This window comes from Palaemon carinicauda, chromosome 31 (genome assembly GCF_036898095.1).
Source record: "Palaemon carinicauda isolate YSFRI2023 chromosome 31, ASM3689809v2, whole genome shotgun sequence".
NCBI classification, from domain to species: Eukaryota; Metazoa; Arthropoda; class Malacostraca; order Decapoda; family Palaemonidae; genus Palaemon; species Palaemon carinicauda.
The window spans coordinates 9,501,818-9,509,317 of NC_090755.1; the positions used below are offsets into that span (position 1 = coordinate 9,501,818).

General features: G+C 34.7%; 1 long non-coding RNA gene across 1 annotated transcript in view; it reads left to right on the top strand.

The window, feature by feature from the left end:
- Positions 1 to 7,500, top strand: part of LOC137624882 (uncharacterized) — a 141,392-nt gene that overhangs the window by 15,297 nt on the left and 118,595 nt on the right. Inside the window, exon 2 of the long non-coding RNA XR_011040777.1 lies at positions 2,711 to 2,803. This is a non-coding gene — a long non-coding RNA (uncharacterized lncRNA). The remainder of the gene's footprint in view (positions 1 to 2,710; positions 2,804 to 7,500) is intronic.

Sequence of the window (7,500 nt, forward strand, 5' to 3'; positions counted from 1 at the left end):
ATTCGTTTCTAATATATTTTTTCTTATTTTTTTTATTTAGCCTTTTTTATCTTTATGTGTATATTTATTTACTCGTAGTGACCTTCTCTCTCTCATGTATATATATATATATATATATATATATATATATATATATATATATATATATATATATATATATACACACACACACACGCACACACACACGTCTTATGCCTTTGTCCTGCAGTGGACTGCATTCGGCTGCATTTGTTTTTGTTGTTGCTTATGTGTTTATGTATTTGCAGATATACTGAGCGTGTATATATACATATATATATATATATATATATATATATATGTGTGTGTGTGTGTGTGTATATACACACATATATATATATGTATATATATATCATTTCATCCTACGCCTATTGACGCAAAGGGCCTCGGTTAGATTTCGCCAGTCGTCTCTATCTTGAGCTTTTAATTCAACGTTTCTCCATTTATCATCTACTTCTCCTACTTCGCGCTTCATAGTTCTCAGCCATGTAGGCCTTTGGCTTCCAACTCTTATAGTGTCTTGTGGAGCCCAGCTGAACGTTTGATGAACTAATCTTTCCTGGGTAGTGCGAAGAGCATACCCAAACCATCTTCATCTACCCCTCATCATGATCTCATCCACTTATGGCACTCTAGTAATCTCTTTTATAGTTTCATTTCTAATCCTGTCCTGCCATCTAACTCCCAATGACCTTCTGAGGGCTTTATTGTCAAATCTACTAAATTTATTGGAGATTGTTTCATTGTCCTACTGTGACTCATGTCCATAGAGTAACACCGATCTCACTAAACTGATATATAGTCTGATTTTCATATGAAATTTTAGGCTATTTGATTTCCAAATTTTACTTAACCAAGCCATTTTCTGATTTGCTTTTTTCAATCTTACGCTAATTCTAAAGACCCTGTATTGGAGATCATTGTTCCTAAATACTTAAATGATTCTACCTCATTAATCCTTTCTCCTTCCAATGATATTTCATCTTCCATTGCATACTCCGTTCTCATCATCTCTGTCTTTCTTCTATTTATCTTCAGCCCCACCTCGTGTGATAATTCATGCATTCTTGTAAGCAAGCATTGCAAATCCTGTGGTGTTCTGCTAACAAGGACAGTATCATCAGCATACTCTAGGTCTGCTAAATTCCTATCACTAATCCAGTCCAATCCTTCTCCACCATCTTTGACTGTTCTACGCATTACAAATCCAGGAGGAGGATAAACAACATAGGTGACAACACATTCCCTTGGAGTACTCCGCTGTTCACTGAAAATTCATTTTATAAGATTCCATTAATATTAACTTTGCACTTTCTATGCTCACAAACAGAATTAATCAAATTTACATATTCAAGAGGAATTCCATAATAACGCAGGACTCTCCTCAAAATTGGCCGGTGCACACTCAAAGGCTTTTTCATAGTCCACAAATGAATATATATATATATATATATATATATATATATATATATATATATATATATATATATATATATATATATATATATGACCTACATATATATAAATACATAGATATTTATATGAGATGAAAGTCGTAAAGAACGACAATTAATTAAAACTCCAGTAAAACATATACCAAAAAGTATCACCATTAGAAAATATCATACCAAAAATTTCAATCGCATTCAACATCAAGACGAAAAATACTTCTTCAATTCCCTTAATTCACCAATTTTAGTTCATCCATTGACGATTCCAAGTTATTAATGGTCGTGGAAGGGAAGAAATAGTTTTGGAGTTTGGGACCCAAAGAAAAAAACCTTTGACGGAGGTGACGTCTGTATTGAGGGGAGCCAATGCAATAGAGGTTTTTGTTGAGGAACTCTTGTGAGTTATTTAAGGTTTTCTCAAATTGTAACAGTGGTTTTGGTGTAGGGAGATGAAAAGCTTTTAGTGTTTTGTATTTATTTGAAGAAAAATATTGTGGATTTAGCTTTTTGTTATTTATTATTATTACTAGTGAACGTGACCCGTCAAAAATTATGACAAATTATTTTGATATTGGCAGTTTGAGCAATTTGTGGAAGATTGTAGTTTCCAAGTGTACTCCTCGGGATGTTTTTAGCAATTACTTAAGGAAAGATATTGTGGATTAAGTTACTTTGGGATGTCATATTTACGTTTATTGTTTTGATTATTATTATGATTGTACACAACCCGTCAAAAATGATGACTAAATATTTTGATAGGTATGGCTTCCCACCCCCTCCGCCTTTGCTAACTAAAACATGGTAGTTTCGCTAATTTGCGGAAGATTGTGATTTCCGAGTGTACCCCTCGGGAGTAACCCAGCTCAGCAGGGTAGGGCTGCCTCACTCTCCACTACCCTAGGGACGTATATAAGGTTATTTTTCGTGATTTTAATTTTTTCTTTTATTTTCCGAATAAAGTGATTTTTATTTCTATTTTTTTCTCTGTTTTTGTGAGAGAGAGAGAGAGAGAGAGAGAGAGAGAGAGAGAGAGAGAGAGAGAGAGAGAGAGAGAATTTTTATGAACATTACTATCAGCATCGTACAGTTGTCTTCATTAATTTCGATACACTGACGTGTGCTTAGCTTCTCGTGAAGTGTACCGGAATTAATGAAGCCATCTGTACCATCATCATCTCATATACTTTCTCTTCTATATTTATCATTGATATTAACTTATTAAATTTTCATTCATGTTCCAGTGTGCTTGTGAGAAACCCACCGAGTTTAGTAAACAAGAAATATTCCGCCCATGACTTCCATCAACTTTGAGTCCCGCAGAATTGGCCCGAAAGGTAAGTGAAGTCGCGAAATTTATGATCCGGGAAATTTATTCTGTAACTAAATCAAATTCTGAATTTACCTGGCCACGAGACAGAGCCAATTTTGGAGTTTTATGCGTTGACATAATAACTTGGGATGTTCATTTCTTTCTTCGTGTTATGCATTGTTTGATTTTAAATTTTTTGGTTTTTTATGTAAATAATAGTCGAAGTATGATATTTTAGGATTGCTTTTGATATTTGCATAGTTATATATATATATATATATATATATATATATATATATATATATATGTATATATATACAGTGTATATAGAATTATATATATATATATATATATATATATATATATATATATTTATTTATATATATATATTTATATACACAGTATATATATATATATATATATATATATATATATATATATATATATACATACACTTATATAAATACAGTATATATATATATATATATATATATATATATATATATATATATATATATCCATAGCTTATATACAAATCTCCTATATAAGTAGTTATGCATAACAAGTTCAGGCAAGAACACATAATATTATGTATAAGTAGCATAATCACATATAATTGATTACTATCTCACATCGTCCAACCAACACCAACGCAGCTTAAGGATTATAGCAATCAGAAAGGCTTAAAACCTTTGCCAAATTCATAAAATTAACCTGGTTGGAAGGTCGTAACTGGAGGATAAGGTAACCTTGAATTAAGGGGGGGGGGGGTTAGTTTTAGTTCGCTGGCTTAGGTTAAAGTAGCTTTGTTAATATGGTTATTTCAAACGTGTTGTGTGGGGGGGGGGTGAAGAAGGGCGGTTGGAATTGCGTAGACTAGGGGGAGGTAGGGGGAGACATTTGCGTAGATAAGGGAAAGGTGAGGGTTGGATTTGCGAAGACTAGGTGGAAAGGGGGGGGGGGGCCGATATGCATTAAGGGGAAGTTGGTTTTGCAAAGAATAGGGGGGAGGGTGTTTGGATGATATTATTATTATTATTATTATTATTATTATTATTATTATTATTATTACTTGTTAAGCTACAACCCTTGTTGGAAAAGCAGGATTCTACAAGCGCAGAGACTCCAACAGGGAAAATAGCCCAGTGAGGAAAGGAAAAAGGAAAAATAGAGTATTTTAAGAACAGTAACAGCATTAAAATAAGAATCTCCTATATAATCTATGAAAACTTTAACAAAACAAAAGGAAGAGAAATAAGATAGAATAGTGTGCCCAAGTGTACCCTCAAGCAAGAGAACTCTAACCCGAGACAGTGGAAGACTAGGACTAGAGAACAATGGTTTAATTTTGGAGTGTCCTTCTCCTACACGAGCTGCTTACCATAGCTAAAGGGTCTAGAGGTTGGGGGGGGGGGGGTTGATTTGCGTTAAGGAGGTAGGGAATTTAATTTGCGATGTCTAAGAGGATGTGAGGGTGTGAGATTTGCGTTAATGAGGAAGGGTATTGGCAGTGTTGCCAGATCTGGGGATTTATCCCTAGATTTGGGGATTTTTCCATAGATTTGGGGAATTTTCCCTAGATTTGGGGAATTTGGTTGTCTGATGGGGATGTTCTGTGCAAATTTCTATGAAGGAGAAACAAAGATGATTAACCTTTTTATTGTTGCAATTACTTTACTTGCCCTTATAGGAAGTATAGTGAGTAATTTCCATATTAGTAAAGCCTACATGATGAGAAATATTTTTTGAAATTGGGGATTTTTGGGTTGTTTTGGGGATATTTTTATCAAGAGTTTTTGGGATTTTTAAAACTAAACCGCCTGGCAGCACTGGGTATTGGATTTGCGTCGAATAGGGATAGAGATAATTTGCGCAGGCTTCGAGTAGAACTACAGTCGTAGTTATTTAACAATTGTTCTGGCATTTTAGACTGGCTTTTAGGAAATGCATAATTCAGTTCAAGAATCTTTGAATAACGAGAAAGCTGTATGAATGGAAAAGCAAAGAAATAAATGATAATGTTTTCTTTTATATGCAAATGTTTATGGTAATAGTATGTTGTACTTGAGAATTTAAAATCTTAGTGAATTTGGTGAAATAAGGCACCAAAGTTTTTTTTTTTTTTTCTGTGAGTTTTATTGTCTTTAGTAGTAGAAAGTAGAAAGATAAACACAACAACAACATCAACAACAAATGCAGCCGTTTTTTGTCCACTTCAAACAGTTTTCATCACCAGGCTGGCCAACTGCGGATTGGCGATGGTGGAAGATTTTCGTCTGATCTCACAGCAAACCATCCTATACTCAATTTTTTTTTTAATGAGACATTTGCACCGACTCGAGGCGGTGCCCTTTTAGCTCGGAAAAAGTTTCCTGCTATCTGATTGATTAGAATTATGTTGTCCAACCATTCAGCGATCAGAAAACTTTTCCTAGCTAAAAGGGCACCCCTGTGAGTCGGTGCAAATCTGCCTCACTAAAAAGAATTGACTGTAGTATGGGTGGCTCTAACTAGTGTAGCTTTGCTGATCACGACGATATGCACACCCTTTCCACACGTTAGGGTATTCCTACTCAGAAAGGGATATATATATATATATATATATATATATATATATATATATATATATATATATATATATGAGTGGATATACCTTAACGTGGTGAAAGAGTTTGCGTATCCCCATGAAGAGCAAAGCTTTAACTAGTCAGGGTCAGCCATACTAGGTTGGTTTGTTGTGATCGATTAGACAAAAATCTCCCACCATCGCCAATCCATAGTTGGCTAGCGTGATGATGAAAACTGACCAAACCCCAGACTTGGAGAAGGACATGTCTGAGGCCTTTGTCCTCTAGTGGAATAGACGTGGCTGCATTTGTTGTTGTTGTTGATGTTGTTGTTGCTGTAGGTTGGCCAGGGCACCAGCCACCCGTTGAGATACTACAGCTAGAGAGTTATGGAGTCCTTTGACTGGCCAGACAGTACTAAATTGGATCCTCCTCTCTGGTTACGGTTCATTTTCCATATGCCTACACATACACCGACGAGTCTGGCCTATTCTTTACATATTCTCCTCTGTCCTCTTATACCTGACAACACTGAGATTACCAAACAATTCTTCTCCACCAAAGGGGTTAACTACTGCACTGTTATTGTTCAGTGGCCACTTTCCTCTTGGTAAGGGTAGAAGAGATTCTTTAGCTATGGTAAGCAGCTCTTTAGGAGGACGACACTCCAAAATCAAACCATTGTTCTCTAGTCTTTGGTGGTGCCATAGCCTCTGTACCATGCCCTTCCACTGTCTTGGGTTAGAGTTATCTTGCTTGAGGGCAAACTCGGGCACTCTATTCTATCTAATTTCTCTTCCTCTTATTTTGTTAAAGTTTTTATAGTTTATATAGGAAACAAGTATTTTAATATATATATATATATATATATATATATATATATATATATATATATATATATATATATATATATATATATATATATATATATATATATATATATATACACCTCTTAACCTAAAATTAAGTAGTGACAACGATGAAACTGATTTTTGGCCAGCAATAGGAAGAGATTTACCGAGACGTAGATCCTGTGGAGTTATGGTCACGAACGAGGAGCAACTGCCTCTGGAATGCAGTTAAGATTGTTAAGAAAACAGATGATATTGCTACAGGGGCAATATGTCTTTCACTTTTGAAGGAAGAGTCGAATTCAGGCTCCGTGCACAAGTCGGTTATTATTATTATTATTATTACCTCCGCCAAGCGGCGGAGGTTATGTTTTCGGTTCGGTTTGTTTGTTTGTTTGTTTGTTTGTTTGTTTCTCTGTTTGTCTGTCTGTCTGTGGACAACGTAGAGGCCACATTTCTACACGGAATCACTTCAAACTTGGCCAAGTAGTTCCCCAATGTGTATGGAAGAACTGATTAAATTTTGGTCAAGGTCACCCCAAGGTCAAGGTCACAGGGGTCACTGGTGTCACTATGACATAAGTGGCCATATCAAGAGACAGAAATAAAGCACTGACTTTTGCATAAGCCAACAGGGAAGTCCTAGTCCAGGCGCAACCCATGGGTGATGTTCAAATTTATAAAGGTCAAAGGTCAAGGTCATATTGGTGCATTATATCAATGTCATATTAAGTATCAGTGGCAAATGAACAAAGATCACTTGAAGGTCAAAAGTCAAGCAGGTCACTTGAAGGTCAAGGTCACGTGAAGGTCAAGGTCACGTGAAGGTCAAGGTCACCTGAAGGTTAAGCTAAATTAAAGGTCAAACGTTACTTGAAAGTCGAAGTCACATCAATTCATGATTCTAGGACATATGGCGCTCTAGGTCACCTTGGCGGAGGTATGTCCTCTACGAGGACCATGTCCGCGTTCAGGACTTGCTCACTTGTTATTATTGTTATTATTATTATTATATTTTTATTATTATTATTATTATTATTATTATTATTATTATTATTATTATTGTTATTATTATTATTATTATTATTATTATTATTATTACTATTATTGTTATTGTTATTATTTTTATCATATTTATTATTGGTATTATTATTATTATTATTATTATTATTATTATTATTATTAATATTATTATCATTATTATTATTATTATTATTATTACCTAAGCTGTAACCCTATTTGGAAAAGCAGTATGCTATAAGTAGCTATAGCCACAAGGGCTCCAGCAGGGAAAATAGCCCAGT